Here is a 16926-nt window from a genome sequence, read left to right as displayed (position 1 = left end):
GCAACCAAAGTGACATTATAGACAGACAAGAACTCTCACTAGCTAAGCGTTTCAGGCAGCTGATGCCTTGAGAGGGAGAGCAGGAGGGTCCCGGAGATAAAGAACTCTCAGCAGCTGCTGGGAAGTTCCTGCAACCCCTGCCATGGGTTCCGCCTGCCACACGCAGCTGGGGCCCTAGCAAAGTGGGATATGCCCCATCTTTAAACAAATTAAACCAAGCAGCAAAGAGACACAGAACAACAATCAACAGAGACTCTTATATACAGTATTTATAGGCGAGCACAGCCCACAGACAAGAGCTTACACCAATACTCCTTGTCTGTCCAGTCACAGAAACCTCAGTGTGCCCTGTGTTAAAAAACAATACAAAACAAAAACAACCACCAAAACCCCCCACGGAAGCAGAGCAATGTCTCTTGTGCCAGAGTGGATCAGGCTAAGGGCTTGGAGCCTAGGCAAGGACTGCTGGAGGTCTCTTGTCACCCAGAGCTGATCAGGCTCGCCCAGAGGAGAAGCAGTAACTGCTTCTCGTATCATACAAAATTCTTGATTCAACTTAAGTGAAAGTGTTGTGGCAGAATGCATGGGAGAACGAGCAGCCAGCACTCTGAGGGAAGAAAGTTTAACCTTTATTTCACAGATCTGCTAGTCCAGGGGAATTCCGGATCCAACGCCTGAACTGAACTCGTGGGGAGGCTCTGACCCATATATCTCCTCCTGTGGCGGCCCCTGAGGGTCCCCGCAGCTCCGCCCAAGTCAGTCCTGGCTGGGCCTTGGGGCCATGCTCCACAGCTCCGCCCAAGTCAGCTGTGGTGGGGCCCTGGGGTTAGGCTCTGCAGCTCCACCCAAGTCAATCAGAGTGGGGAAGTAAGACTACAGTTTTAACCAGATACTGAACTAGGTTGCAACGCCCGCCCCCCGCCCCATTTTCCTTTTCAGAAGGACAGGAATTGGAGTGCTGAGTGGGACTACACAAGAAAATTCCTGGCAAAGCTGCACATTTTTAAAAACTTCTGATTTCAGCCCCAAGTACCCCAGTCCAGGCAGCAAGTGGGATCCTCGGTACTCACCCCAGAGGTGCCCCCCACTTGTGGTCTCACCAGAGTCACCAGAAAATGAAACTGGACAACAAATGGGACAGGGCTGCCTGTCACTACTTGAGCCAATTAAGCAAAAACAGGATTGAATCATGTATGAGCATTTATCCAATAATGCCCAGTGGGGAGGGGGAGATATCTGTAATACCATCAACAATCCTATCTAATAAAAGAGTAATATGCAAATTGACCATCACTCCAACACACAAAATGGCCACCCCCATGTGGTCAAAGATGGCTGCCCCCATGTGGACACAAGATGGCCACCACAAGATGGCCTGCAGGGGAGGGCAGTTGTGGATGATCAGACCAGCAGGGGAGGGCAGTTAGGGGTGACCAGGCCAGCAGAGGAGGGCAGTTGTGGGTGATCAGGCCAGCAGGGGAAGGCAGTTAGGGGTGACTGGGCCAGCAGAGGAGGGTAGTTGTGGGAGACCAGGCCAGCAGGGGAGGGCAGTTGCGCAGGACCAGGCCTGCAGGGGAGAGCAGTTGGGGAGAACAAGGCCAGCAGGGAAGGGCACCCGGGGGGGACCAGGCCTGCAGGGGAGAGCAGTTGGGGGGAACCAGGCCTGCAGGGGAGGGCAGTTGGGGGCAATTGGGCCAGCAGGGGAGCAGTTAGGCATCGATCAGGCTGGCAGGGGAGTGGTTAGGGGCTGATCAGGCTGGCAGGCAGAAGCGGTTAGGGGCAATCAGGCAGGCAAGCAGGCGAGCAGTTGGGAGCCAGCAGTCCTGGATTGTGAGAGGGCAGTCGGACTTCCCTCGAGGGGTCCCTGATTGGAGAGGGTGCAGGCTGGGCTGAGGGACACCCCCCGTGCATGAATTTTGTGCACCAGGCCTCTAGTAAAAAATATTTTTAATAAATAATACTGCTTACATTATGGGAGAGCAGCAGGCCATCCGTGCAAATCTGCTCTGATACCTCCTCCTAGCTGGCTGATTACAGAGGGATAAGTAAGAAAGGCTGCATGCAAAGGGGAAGGGGAGAGAGGGGCTGCAGGGTCGTGATCCCTGTGTGTCCTTCCAGGATCTTGAAGTCCAATAAGAAGGTAGTTAATTTTCAATGGCATTAAAAATAGCCCTACCCATTCCTGGGACTGGAGAATGGTCAGCATTCCTGAGGCAAACTCCCCTGAGGGGCTCAGGGTCCAGCACAGCAACCAAATAAAAGTGTCTCCTGTCCTTTGTCTGTTCTCAAAATGTGTTTTCTTTTCTGAGCAATGAACCTATCTGGGCCCCCAAGGTGTCTCTTAACCTTTTTACTGCCGGGAGCCATAAAAGCAGAGTTCGGTCTCACTTCCTGGTCAGCCCTATTGAGCAAGAACAAAGAAAGCCCGCGCGTGCCAAAGAAGCCCGCGTGCGCCAAAAGCCAGAAGAACCTCCCACATCAGAATAACCAATCAGCTAGGACAGATACCCAGTCCCCAACCAATCATCCCATGGCAACTCCTTATCCTACCCCTCCCCTCCTGAGTGCTTATATACCGCAACGCTCGAATAAAAAACGAGGCTTGATCAGAACCCTGTCTTGCCTCCGTTCTTCGCGTTCCTTGTTTGTTTCATTCTCTTAGGTGGTTCCTGCGTGCCCTCGTTGTTGCCCCGCGGGCCGGGGCAAATTGGCGCCCAACATGGGGCACCCTGGGGACCCCCGACGAGAACGTCTACCGGAGAAGCCCTGGCCAGGCACCCCCCCAGAGTCGCCGCGCGGACCCGCGAATGAAGGCTCAGCACTAGATCGCCACGGTCCCACCCGCCGTGAGACAGATAGGAGTAAGGTAGGTAGACGATTTTTCAAACAAGATTTCAGAACATTTCACCCCTTTTTGCTCACTGCTATTATTGGTTCTCTTGGTCGATTCCTTCCTGCCCACTAATAAGCCCTCACTTGTTGATTTGGGGAAGAGTGAAGGGTACCCATCTCCAGCTGTGAGAACTCTGATTCATTTGAATTAGTATCGTCACCCGGCCTTCTTGTCGCGAATTCTCTCCAATTAGATCTACTCTTAAAACCTTGAGCTTGCTTTGAACACAAGGTCGTTCACCTCACAGACTCAACAAAGGGAATTCCTACTCCCTGAAAAGGGCAAAAGGGGTCTTCCCGTCTGTGCGGATCCGTGTAGGCGGATTATACCTACCGACTGTTTCACGCAAGCAAGGGAGTAAAGGGTAGAGTCGAAAAGAGAGTAATTCCGCCTGAATCCCTGGGTTGACAGGAAAATTCAGGCTGACCTGGACGGGGATTATACGTCCCGGAGGCTTACGTGGGGGAGGAAGTCACTCGGAGAGCCATCCAGTAGACCAATAATGGGGAATTCTTTGAGTACCCATGAAATGTTCCTTGACAGTCTCAAGATGTCCCTCAGAGCGTGAGGAATAAGGGTTAAAAGAAAAGACCTTAGGCAGTTCTTTGAGTTTGTTCATGATACCTGCCCTTGGTTCCCCCTAGAAGGAACTATTAATCAAAAACGCTGGGAACGGGTAGGAGATGCCCTACAGGATTTTTATCGGGCCTTTGGCCCTGAGAAGATTCCCATTACTGCCTTTTCTTATTGGAACCTAATTCATGACATTCTAAAAATCCATTCTCAGGACCCTGATGTTAAAGAGGTCATCAAAACAGGAGAGGAGATTCTTAAGGAAAACTCCCGTCCCCCCTCAACATGCCCTTCAGTCGTTATAGATCTCCCAGGAGAACCCCCAGAGACCCCTAAAGACCAAGAACCTTTAAATATTAAAAAAGAACCAGAAAAGCCACAAGAAAAAAACCCCAATATCTACCCCTCGCTTACCTTTAAAAAAGATTACTCGGATCACCTAACCCCCGAAGAACAAGAAACCTTAGATGAGGAGGCGGCTCGCTATCATGATGACCCTTGGCGCCTAACTGCCCCGGCGCTTCATAGACCGCCCCCCCCTATAATCCCAATTCCCTAGTTCATCCTTCTCCTCTTCCAGATTTTAACTCCCGTCCATCTGACCCCATCAGACAAGCTAAAATAACCCTTGCTCGAGAAGTTTCTTCTTTAAAGGAAATTTCACAGCAGAAACGAGAGCATGTCCAACTTATTAAAGAAATTCAAGCCCTCGAGGCTGAGCTTTCCACCCTAAGTCCTACCCAACAGAATACTCCTCCCTCAACAAAATCACCCCCCAACAGACGAAAAACTAAAACTAAAGCCCCGCCCCAGGCCCTATCGGCTAAAAACAAACCCCCTCTCCTTGCCTTCCCGGTCACCCGCAGTTGCGGCCCTAAACCCCCCTCAAAACATATAGGGGAAGAGGAAGAAAACTCCCTTGATGAAGATGATACTCCCCCAGACTCCCAAAATCCTGATCAAGACCCTACAGATAATGACTCTGAAACAGAGGACCCAGACCCCGAGCCCCAACACAAGAATCAGAAATACCGTCGCCTAAACCTTAAACACATAAAAGATTTAAAGGCAGCGGTTACTACTTACGGGCCCACGGCTCCTTATACAGTAGCTATACTCGAAAGCCTGAGTGATTGCTGGCTAACTCCTAATGATTGGATCTCTCTAGCCCGAGCGACACTCTCGGGGGGTGAATATGTCCTCTGGAGAACAGATTTTGTTGAAAACTGCCGAGAAACCGCCCAGCGCAATAGTGAAAGCAAAACCTTGCGCTCTCGGACGAGAGATAAGTTACTCGGCCGGAGTCCCTATGACTCCAATGAGGCACAGGTGGCCTTCCCCCCTGGGTTATTAGCTCAAATTCAAAATGCAGGCCTTAAGGCCTGGCACCGACTCCCCCCAAAGGGCTCAGCCACAACCTCCTTGGCCAAGGTCCGACAGGGCCCTGATGAGCCTTATAGCGATTTCATCAGTCGCCTCACTGATGCCTCGGAACGGCTGATTGGCGAGGGCGAGAATAAGAGCACATTTATTAAACATCTTGCCTATGAGAATGCCAACCCGATATGTCAGGAAACCTTAAGACCGTACCGGTGTGGGAGCCTTTCTGATTATATCAAGTTATGTTCAGGGATTGGTACTTCCCACTCTCTTGGCCTAGCTATAGGGGCAGCTTTAAAGAACTTCGGCCTGGAAAAACAAAGAGCCTGTTATAACTGTAAACAACCTGGGCATTTTGCTCGTGACTGTCCTACAAAGGAGCCTCAGACGCCAACCCTCCAGAAACCCCCCTCTAACAACTCATCAGATCGAAAACCCCCTAGAACCCCCTGCCCACGCTGCCGGCGCGGTCTTCACTGGGCTAAGGAATGCTACTCTAAAACAGATATAGAGGGCAAGCCTTTACCACCAAAACAGGGAAACTTCCAGAGGGGCCAGCCCTCGGCCCCAAACCAGGGACTGAATCAGGGGGCTATCCGATTTGTCCCACAGACGCTACCCCCTCAACAGATCCTTCACACTCAGGAGTCAGTTCCCTCCTCCGGGCCACCCCCAGCAGTGCAGGATTGGACCTGCACTGTTTCACACAAGCAAGGGAGTAAATCGACAAGTGAGGGCTTATTAGTGGGCAGGAAGGAATCGACCAACTCAATATTAATTCCCAATCAAGGCATTCAACTCCTCCCTACAGAGACGTTTGGACCCTTACCTCCCGAGACCTTTGGCTTAGTATTAGGCCGAGGAAGCTCCACATTAGCTGGCCTCCACATTACCCCTGGGGTCATCGACAATGATTATACAGGCCAAATCACCCTCCTAGCTTCAGCCCCATCCGGGCCTATATCTATTCCCAAGGGAAAGAGAATAGCCCAACTTATCTTACTCCCCCTAAAACCTACTAATAAGAGTCACTCCCAATGCCCCAGACAAGAATCCGCCCTCGGGTCATCTGATACCTACTGGGTACAGCAGATTACTCCAGAGAGACCGTTATTAACCCTACAATTAGATGGAAAGACTTTTAGAGGCCTAGTCGACACAGGGGCCGATGCCACAGTAATTTCAGACCAACACTGGCCACCAAGCTGGCCTTGCGAGGTCTCCCTGTCTCACCTTAAGGGAATTGGTCAGTCCACCAACCCAAAACAAAGCTCAAAAATATTAACTTGGAAAGACAGCAAGGGTAATTCCGGACAGGTACAGCCCTACATTGTTCCGGGCCTACCTGTCAACCTTTGGGGGCGGGATGTCTTATCCCAATTAAAGCTCATCTTGTGTAGCCCCAACGAAGTTATTACTCAACAGATGCTCAACCAAGGGTTTTTACCAGGGCAAGGACTGGGGAGAAACAAACAGGGAATAAAGGCCCCATTATCCATAACACCAAGGAACAATCGTTCAGGCCTAGGGAGTGAACATTTTCCTTAGCGGCCATTGACTTTCCTGTACCCCACGTGGACAAGATAAAATGGAAATCTGATTCCTCCGTTTGGGTAGATCAATGGCCTCTAAATAACGAAAAACTTACAGCTGCCACTAAGTTAGTACAGGAGCAATTGGCTGCTGGACATTTAGAACCCACCACCTCTCCTTGGAATACTCCCATATTCATAATTAAGAAGAAAACAGGAACGTGGAGACTTCTCCAAGACCTCAGGGAAATCAACAAAACCATGTTCACAATGGGAGCCCTCCAACCAGGCCTTCCCTCCCCTATTGCCATTCCCGCCAACTATTACAAAATTATTATTGACCTCAAGGATTGTTTTTTCACCATCCCCCTGCACCCCCAAGACAGAGAACGTTTTGCGTTCAGTCTCCCCGTTACTAATTTTAAAGGACCTATGCCCCGGTACCAATGGAAAGTACTCCCTCAAGGCATGGCAAATAGCCCCACCCTATGCCAGAAATTTGTGGCCCAAGCTATAGATCCTCTCAGACCTTGCTGGCCTTCCATCTACATTATACATTACATGGATGACATTCTCCTAGCAGGAGCTTCATGCTCTGAAGTCCTCAAATGCAGCTAAGAACTGGCTGCCCGTCTTTCCTCTTTGGGGCTTCGAATAGCTCCTAACAAAATACAGCTTAAAGACCCCTATTACTATCTTGGTTTCGAGCTAAATCAAAACAGCATTACCACTAAAAAAATTCAATTAAGAACTGATCAATTACAAACCCTCAATGATTTCCAGAAATTCTTAGGAGATATCAACTGACTTAGACCCTACTTAAGACTAACGATGGGAGATTTAAAACCCCTCTTTGATATCCTACAAGGAGACCCTGTGATCCCCTTTCCCCCCATAAACTCTCTTCAGAGGCTAAATCTTCCCTCTCCAAGGTTGAAATTGCCATCCAGCAGCAACAAATTACCTTCCTATCCTATAATAAACCTTTTTCGCTTATCATCTGTGCTACTACCCACACACCTACAGGAGTTTTATGGCAGGGCAACCCCTTACTCTGGATCCATTTACCCTCATCCTCCTCCCGAGTTCTTATTCCATATCCATCATTAATAACCAAAATCCTCCGATTAGGCAGGGAACGGAGCCGTCAATATTTTGGTCGAGACCCCGATCATATTATACTTCCCTATACAAAAGAACAAATTAATTGGCTCCTCCAACAGGATGATGATTGGGTTATTTCCCTCTCCGAGTTCCAGGGAATAATAGATAATCATTACCCTCCTAATAAATTACTCCAATTTGCGCAAATACACCATTTTATATTTCCAAAGATCACATCTAAGAGCCCCCTTAAGCAAGCATCCCTAGTATTCACAGATGGATCCTCTACTGGCATGGCAGCATACACCATTGATAGTCAAGAATTCACTATTAAATCCCCTTTCAAATCTGCACAGCTTGTTGAACTATTTGCTGTTCTACAAGTCTTCTCCAAATTGCCCACCACCCCTTTTAACCTTTATACTGATAGCTCCTATCTAGCGTCCTCCATTCCTCTACTAGAAACTGTCCCTCACATTAAACCCACCACCAATGCAGTCCCCCTTTTTCAGCAATTACAAACGCTAATTACAAATAGACTAGCCCCCTTCTTCATTGGACACCTAAGGGCCCACTCAGACCTTCCCGGCCCCCTTTCTCAAGGCAATGCCGTGGTAGACCGAAACACCTGACTTATATACTCCCTTTCCTTAGATCCCCTTTCCCAGGCCCAACGGGCCCACAATATCCACCACCTCAACGCTAACACCCTCCGCCTTCTGTTCAAAATTACTAGAGAACAAGCCCGACACATCGTTAAAAGCTGCCCTGGATGTGTCACTCTCTTACCCCTCCCTCACCTGGGAGTCAACCCTAGAGGTATACTCCCCAACGAGATCTGGCAGATGGACGTTACCCACATCCCTGAATTTGGCAACCTTAAATATGTCCATGTCACCATTGACACCTACAGTGGGTTTATTTTCGCCACCCTCCATAGCGGAGAAGCCTCTAAAAATATCATAGCTCATGTCCTCCAATGCCTTACCGTTATGGGGAAGCCTCAAAAAATCAAAACTGACAATGGACCTGGATATACCTCTCAGGCATTCCAAAATTTCTGCCATCAATTCCACATTAAACACACCACTGGCATTCCTTATAACCCCCAAGGACAAGGAATAGTAGAACGAGCTCATCAAACCCTAAAAAACACCATAAATAAGCTAAAAACAAATAATATTTATCCCACCAGAGGCTCCCCCCCTAACCTTTTAAATCATGCGTTATTTACATTAAATTTCTTACAACTAGACAAAGAAGGAAACTCGGCTGCCGACCGGTTCTGGCACCAGGAAACAAAAAATCAATATGCAAAAGTCATGTGGAAAGAACCTTTAACCTCAAAATGGCATGGTCCAGATCCGATCCTCATCTGGGGACGAGGCTCCGCATGTGTTTATGACACGCAAGGAGAAGGACCCCGATGGCTACCGGAACGACTTATAAAACCCATAGACCCCCCTTCCCCCGAGAAATAACCAAATCTCCTCCAGGGAAAGAAATCCCTGAGATAAACCCTTCTCTATCCACAGACACAGAAAAATACAACGCCTAGCCAGACTGAGAAGTGACCGCCGGAAATGCTTTGGTACGTCTGGGTCATCATCATTCTTCTCCTGCTTATCATCTCTATCACTGCCCTCTACGAGTGCCACCGAGACCCAAGGCTTGTTCCAGGAGGCAACCTTTTCTGCCCCTGCTGGGATCCAGAAAGACAGTAGATTTATCACCCAATGGCTACATCAATGGCTACATCCCTCACCATCCTCCTAACTATCGTCTCTGTCAGCTGCAGTCGTCATCAACCCTTCAACCAAACATGGTCTGTCACCTCATACATCGACAGTAAAGTACTATATTCCACCACACGCATTGCCCCATTGAACACCTTCTTCCCCACTCTCAACTTCGATCTCATGGATATTATGGAACCAGGGCCTGCCAGGAACCCCTGTAGTCAAGGCAAGGTAGATTTTTACATCTGCCCCAGCACCCGAGGTAATAGAGCAAAAATTAGACAATGTGGAGGCACTGAATCCCACTTTTGTGCCGCTTGGGGATGCGAATCACAGGCACCTTGGTTAAACCCAAGGCCTGATGCCCTTGTAATTTTCTCCAGAGATCCCCTGACCCTAAATAATTATGATAATTATCCACTTAGAGGTCATAATCCAAGGACGCCACAAAAACCCTGCAACAGACTCCTCATTTCCTTCACAGATAAAGGCAAAACTTATTCAGGCTGGACTTCCGGAGTAGATTTTGGAATTAGACAATATCTTTCCGGGACAGACTATGGAGGTGTCCTCACTATTAAACTACGAGCCACACCATCCACACCCCCGGTCAGTATCGGCCCTAACTTAGCTATCCCCCTAGCTGACAAGAATAAGTCTTCTCTAAAACCACTACCTACCAAAACAAACTCCAATACTCCCCCCACAACTCCGGCTCCCATACTGCCTCCCATTAGACCTCCATCCACCAAGGACTCTATGTTATCCTTACTCTCTGCTACCTTCCACACCCTAAACCAATCTAACCCTGATATCACCCAGTCCTGTTGGTTGTGTCTCTCCGCCATCCCTCCCTTCTATGAAGGCATAGCAACGTCCAACAATTACTCCATTGTTCAGAACATCACTCAATGCCGTTGGCAACACAGTGGACAGGGAAAAATAACACTCCAGGCTGTCTCTGGATCGGGACTCTGCCTAGGGCCCATGCCTACTTCACATCGGCACCTCTGTAATCAAATAATTACCCCTCAGAATAATCAAGAATATTTAATTCCTAACAATAACACATGGTGGGCCTTCAGTGATGGCCTGACACCGTGCATCTATGCCCCCCTCCTCAGTAACTCCTTTTGTGTACAAGTTTCCTTAGTTCCTAAAGTATCCTATCTTAGTGATGACCAATTTTCCCACTCGTTATTCCCCGACAATGCCTCCCCTGATCCTTCCCTTAGACAGAAAAGGGAACTTATTACAACCCTCACGGTGGCCACCCTCTTAGGCCTCAGCGCCACGGGTACAGGGGTCGGAATAACCTCTCTTGTTCTTTCCAATCAATATTACAACCAATTACAAGAAGCTATCGATGAGGACATCAAAAGTCTAGAAGGTGCCATTTCTCATCTACAAGAATCCATGACGTCTCTAGCCGAGGTGGTACTCCAAAACCGACGAGGCCTGGATCTACTTCTTCTACAACAGGGAGGCCTCTGCGCCACCTTAGAGGAACAATGCTGCTTTTATGTTAACCATTCTGGGGTTATTAAGGACTCACTGACAAAAGTTAGAGATAGATTAGAGAAAAGGCGAAAGCTAAGAGAACAAAATCAAGATTTGGTAGAACGATGGTTTAACACCCCCCCCCCCCGCTGGCTTTCAATCCTATTACCCTCTATCCTAGGCCCTCTAGTCGGTCTACTCCTACTCCTTGCTTTTGGACCGTGGGCCTTTAGAAGGCTCACACATTTTATCAAACAACAAATAGATTCCCTCATAGCCAAACCCATACAAGTACATTATCACCGCTTAGCTGAGGCTGACCATGAATAGGACTATGACCTCTACCAGCACTCCCTCCCTACAGGGACAGCATGATGACCAGAGGAATGCTTACCTACACCCCTCCAGGAGAAAGGTATGGGCACCGAGCTGAGTGCAGAGCAAAGCACTGCAAGGGAAGGTCCCATAATCTTTCGACCCCCTCTGGTTTTCCCTGAGAGTATACCTGGCTTACATAGAGGTTGGTATCTATCAAATTTTTTTCTCTTAGATGGCCAACAGAGATGCCCATACCGCATCCTACTCGGATGCTGTCTAATGAAGCAAGCCCTGGTGAGCTTGGCTGGCAGCCAATGATGGGTAAGAGGAGATGGCATATGCTGAGGGGCTCTTCTATAGGCCCTACCTGCAACCCAAGACAGGCACTGGATCAGAGCGATTCAGTTAGGCCGATGACGGGTAATGCAGGCGTTAAACCAGGTATCCCGAGTCTCCTGACCTAAGACAGGCACAGCCACTGCAGGGAAGGCTCTCTGGCCTTAATTCCAGGCTCTACCTCTCCTCCCCAAAAGATAACGAGAGCCGTTACCTGTGGGCTTGGGAAACCCACGGGAGGAGCCGGGTCACTACTCCCTCACTCGGTTAAAGCCCACTCCCGCCTAAAAACAGAAAGGGAGGAGATGCCGGGAGCCATAAAAGCAGAGTTCGGTCTCACTTCCTGGTCAGCCCTATTGAGCAAGAACAAAGAAAGCCTGCGCGCGCCAAAGAAAGCCTGGGCGCGCCAAAGAAGCCTGAGCGTGCCAAAAGCCAGAAGAACCTTCCACATCAGAATAACCAGTCAGCTAAGACAGATACCCAGTCCCCAACCAATCATCCCATGGCAACTCCTTATCCTACCCCTCCCCTCCTGAGTGCTTATATACCGCAACGCTCGAATAAAAAACGAGGCTTGATCAGAACCCTGTCTTGCCTCCGTTCTTCGCGTTCCTTGTTTGTTTCATTCTCTTAGGTGGTTCCTGCGTGCCCTCGTTGTTGCCCCGCGGGCCGGGGCATTTTACAGCTGTCTTTCTCCTTGCAGCACATCCTCCAGTTTCCCAGGGTCTATAGGAAAACCTCTTATCCATAGTTAGTAAGGTGAACAATCATCAAACAACTGTGGTCCTGTTCTTATTGTATGCTCTTCCCCCTACAGTCTGAAGCAAGTTACTCTCCCTTCCTGATCCTCAGTTTCCTCACATGTAACATGAGGGAGTTGTCATGCCCACTCCTAGCGACGTTGTGAGTCTTTGATCAATGAACTATAGACTCCAGGCTCAGCTCAGCGATGGTTGTGCATGATTGCTGCTTAATAGTGTCACACTCTTATCGGTGATGCATCATCAGAAAAAGTCAAGACCGTCCCCACTACAATTTTAAGTAATAAATGCCTGCACATCTTTAACGACATGTACATGTTACATGAGTACACACGTGTGTGCATATGCACGGACAGGCTGCAAATGCTCACAAAGCCAAGTCACCCAGCCTCGTCTTCAGATTCCCTGAGGACTATCGATAAAGCTTTATTTCCCAGTGGGCTTCCTCCTTTCACACGCGGCCTTCTAATGTCCCTGGAGACCAGCTCCCTTGCTGCTCTGATGGCCCAGCTCTCTTCTCAGCCCTGAAGAAATTCCCCGGAGGTGTGCACAGTCTTGGAGTCCATGAACCTAGAAAGGTGTTGGCTAAAGCCACTGGGGATCAAGACCCAGGCAGCTGTAGAATCACATCTAAGCTCCCCTGTCCCTTGTCCCAAACAAGGCCTCCATCTGTTTCCCAGGTCCCAACATCCCCACCAACCTTCCTGTCCAAGGAGAGCCCGGGTGCGAGCCTTGCTGTACTGGGGGCCTGGGGCTGGCCTAGCAGGCAGGATATTTCCTGTGATCAGAGCCACCTCCCACTCTCAGGTGGACTGATGGCCTTTGGACTTGCGGTGCAGAGAGCCATTGTGACTCCATGGCTTTGAGCCCCTGTGAGTTACAGGCTTTTGAGAGAAACATTCTTATCCACGAAATGAGGGTGACACTCCGCATCTCCAAGGGCTGTCTTGAGGATTTAGTGGGACAGCGTTTTCAGACCCTGTGTGGAGGCTGGCACATGGTAGCCCTGAAATAAATGGCAGTGATGGGGACTAGTTTTAGGTCACATGGAGCTTCACATGAAAGGAGGTCCCCCCGACTGCCGGCTCCGCACTGGGTGAGGCCAGGGGAACTCTGAGCAGGAATTGTTTCCAAGGGGAAGTTTCACTGGGGCCACTGGACCCTCTCGGCTGCCAGGTGGTGATAATGTTATGGAGAAAAATAAAGGAATGGGGCAGATGGCATGGTGGTGGTGGGGTACATGCAATTTAAATGTGGTTAGATAAAGTCTCAAAGAGAAGGCCATAGCTGTGTGAAGATATAAAGAAAACAAAAGAGTAACCCATTGGAGTAGCACAGAGTCTATTTCAAGCAGAGGAAACAGCCTGTGCAAAGGTCCTGAGGTAGGAATAGAGGCAGCATCTGAGGACTGGCCAGGAGGCAGGGGGGCTGGAGCTGGGGAAGTGTGGCAGCGTGTGCAAAGAGAAGCAGGTGGTGTGGGCCCTAGGCCATGGCCAAGACTTCATGAGATGTGGATTCCTGGGAGGATCATGAGTAGAGGAGACAGGACTTCCCTTGCATCTTAACAGGATCCCTCTGGCTACTGAGATGACAGACTAGAGGGCCAGGAAGGCCCAGGGAGCCTAGGAGGAGACAATTTAATAACCAGGATGAGAAATGGTGCATGTTGGACCAGGGTGGGATCTTCTGAAAGAAGTGCTCATATTCAGAATCTATTTGTTAACAAAGTCGGAGCCAAGTGAATGTGGGAAGGAGGGCAAGGGGGACGCCCGCTTTCCATCCCTGAGCTCCATGAGTCAGGGCCACTGTGTGTTTGGCCTCTGTGAATATGTTCCCTTCTGCCATCATGGTGGGGACCCCAGGGGGCAGGTGGGGGAAGGACAGGGCTCGGCAGATGCTCCCAGGATTGGCTACAAAGGGTGTTAAAGCTGGCAGAGGGCAGGCCCTTGGACTTGGGGGGACAAGCTGTTGGTTGGCAAGGTCCGTAGCCCGAGCAGGAGCCAGCACCCCTGGCTGATGCTGGCTGGTGAGCAGGGTAAACAGAGATTCAAAGGCTTCCCGGCCGAGCAGGGCAGGGCAAAGCAGGACCGAGGAGGCCTGCAGCTGCCTGAAGTCATCACTTCTCCCTCAGAGGTTGGGATTCAGGGGGTTGAGAAAGGCATGCCGGGGGCAGGTGCTCAGTGTTATTTCAGCTGAAGGTGAGAGGGACCCGGCACAGAACAGCACAGGGAGAGGCTGGGGAACTTTCCCCTGCTAGGTGGGGGCGAAGGTGTGGGGTAGGGCTCTACACGTGCCAAGGGGACTGGGCTTCGGTTCTGGGGGAGAGGGGACAGGAAAGGACATCCGGCTGCCCGAGGGGCCAGTGTGGCATGTGTGCAAAAACTCCTTGGAGTGAGGTGGCCTTTCCGAGTGTCCAGGTCACTGGGAAACAAGTGTTTGGGGAAGCGCCAATAAGTGACTATTCATAAATAACCTGGAAGGGTAGAGAAAGAGAGGAAGGAGGAAAGGGAGTTAAAAACCAGAAAGTGGGAGGAAGGGTCAGACAGAGGCAGAGACCAGTACCGGTCACTGTGCCTCTGCCTAGCCCCACCCACCTGCAGGGACTGAGCATCTACTTGGAGGCAGGCACTGGTCCAGCCGCATGGGGCCCTCCTGCTTAGCCCCCAGCCTGGAATGTTCTCTCCTTCTGTCCTCATCTCAGGGATCCTATCAGACCTGGGGACAAGCTGAGCACCTCCTCTCCCTGCCCTGGGGACATGCATCTCCATCAGGGACAGTCCCACCCCCAGGGGGCGTTTGGCAGTGTCTGGAGACATTTTTGGGTCAAGACTCTGGCATTGAGAGGGTAGAAATCAAGGATACTGCTGAGCATCCTGCAAAGCCCAGATGTCCCCCTTCACAGATGTTGGTGGTGTGGAGGTTCAGAGGCCCTGGTGCTGAGGGTGGTGATTGGTGGGCATCTCGGGTGGCAGCCTATCGACATCACCCCTGCCTACTTACTGGGCGCTCTTTAAAAGCCAGGTGCTGTCTTCACCTTTTCACATACCATGTCCCCTTTCCCTCTCTCTGCCGCCTGCAGAAAGACCTGGAAATAGCCCATTTGACAGGTGAGGGTACCGAGGGGATGTCCCTGGCCTTGTGGGATGGGAGGGCCTAGGAGGAGGCAGAGGGGTGGAGGTCTCCCTGCAGTGGGTCAGGGCTGTGGCCACTTTTTGTTTCCTTCACAGACTGATGACAACTGGGATTGTTGCCTGTCTGTTCGGGGCTGTCTCACTGAACAGTGACAGAGACCTGACGGCAGAGACCAGTCTGGTTTACCCATCATGGTCAGATCCCCATTACCTGGAGCAGCCAGGCACCTGTTGGGCCCTGAGGAACAGTCTGCAGGATAAATGAATTGAGGCAAAAACACCCCCAGGGGATCCCCAGAGTCACATCCATGTATAAACCTCTCCCCTTGAGTTTGGGCAGAACCTGTGACTTGATTTTGCCAACAGAATATGACCCAAGATGAGGGGGTGCCGCTCCCTTGACTAGGTTACCTTATATAGGCCTCCATCTGAGCAGATTAGAGACTCCTGCTGGCCTTGAAGAAGCAGCCACCTTGTGAATGGTCTATAGCGTTTATCGGTGGCAAGAAACTGTGGGTGCTGACAACCAGTAGGCAGTGGAGCGCAGTCCTCCAACAGCAAGGAGAGGAACGCTGCTGCCAACCATGACAATGAGCTTGGAAGCAGACAGGAGCTCAGTCAAGCTTCCGCATGAGAAAGCAGTTCAGCTGGCCCGTGACTGCAGGTTTTTGAGACCCTGTGTAAAGACCCAGCTTAGCCATGCCCACACTCCTGATCCATGGAAACTGTGGGGTAGTCCATGTGTGTTGTTTTAAGCCACTAAGTTTGTGATAATATGTCATACAGCAATAGAAAATGAATACAATTATAATGAGAAATAATGGATATAAATGTTACATGTACACACCAGCAGACGGTCATTGGATGGTATCATTGTTATTATGTTAATTTACGCATCCATTCATCCATCCATCCACCCACCTATCCACCCATCCATTCACCCATCTACCCACCCATCTATCTATACATCCATTCACCAATCCACCACCTACCCATCCATTCACCCACCCACTCATCCATCTACCCATCCATAAACCCATCTATTTATCCATCAATCCATCCATGCATACACCCATCTATCCATCTATCCATACACCCATCCACTCCTCCCTCCCTCCTGCAAAGTGAGGGTTACCAAGGGGAAGGTCTGTATCCTGCAGAAGTGCTGATACTTTGAGCAGCTACACCTGGAATCCCAGGGGTGCATGGGACCCATCTGGGGATGTCCTTTGTCTACACACTATTAGGAGATTGTAAACTTTGGCCAGCTTTGAGAAGGCATGAAGGGTCTTACCATCTAAATCTGATCTCAGAAAAACTAAACGTGTGTGTGTTTATCTATGAAGTTAATCAAGAACCTGGTGGGCGAGATCCCCAGTATTGCTCTCCCTCTCACCCACTTGGACGCAAGCCCTGAGTGGCTGTAGGGTGTGCGTGAGGGAACAGGGAGCTTCTGCATGGGTCCAGATCTCTGAATGGCCATCAGTGGGGAGACCAGACACAGATGTCAAATATCTACAGCAAATGCAAGACTATTTAGGTACAATTTAGCAGAAGTGAGCCATACTACAGACATAAACATTTTAATCAGAGTGACAATTTATTCAAACAATTTGACAATACTCACACATGCTGAACAGATGGGCTGGGGCAGGGGCC

This window comes from Plecotus auritus (assembly GCF_963455305.1).
Source record: "Plecotus auritus genome assembly, chromosome: 8".
NCBI classification, from domain to species: Eukaryota; Metazoa; Chordata; class Mammalia; order Chiroptera; family Vespertilionidae; genus Plecotus; species Plecotus auritus.
Note: the sequence above shows the minus strand (reverse complement) of the source record.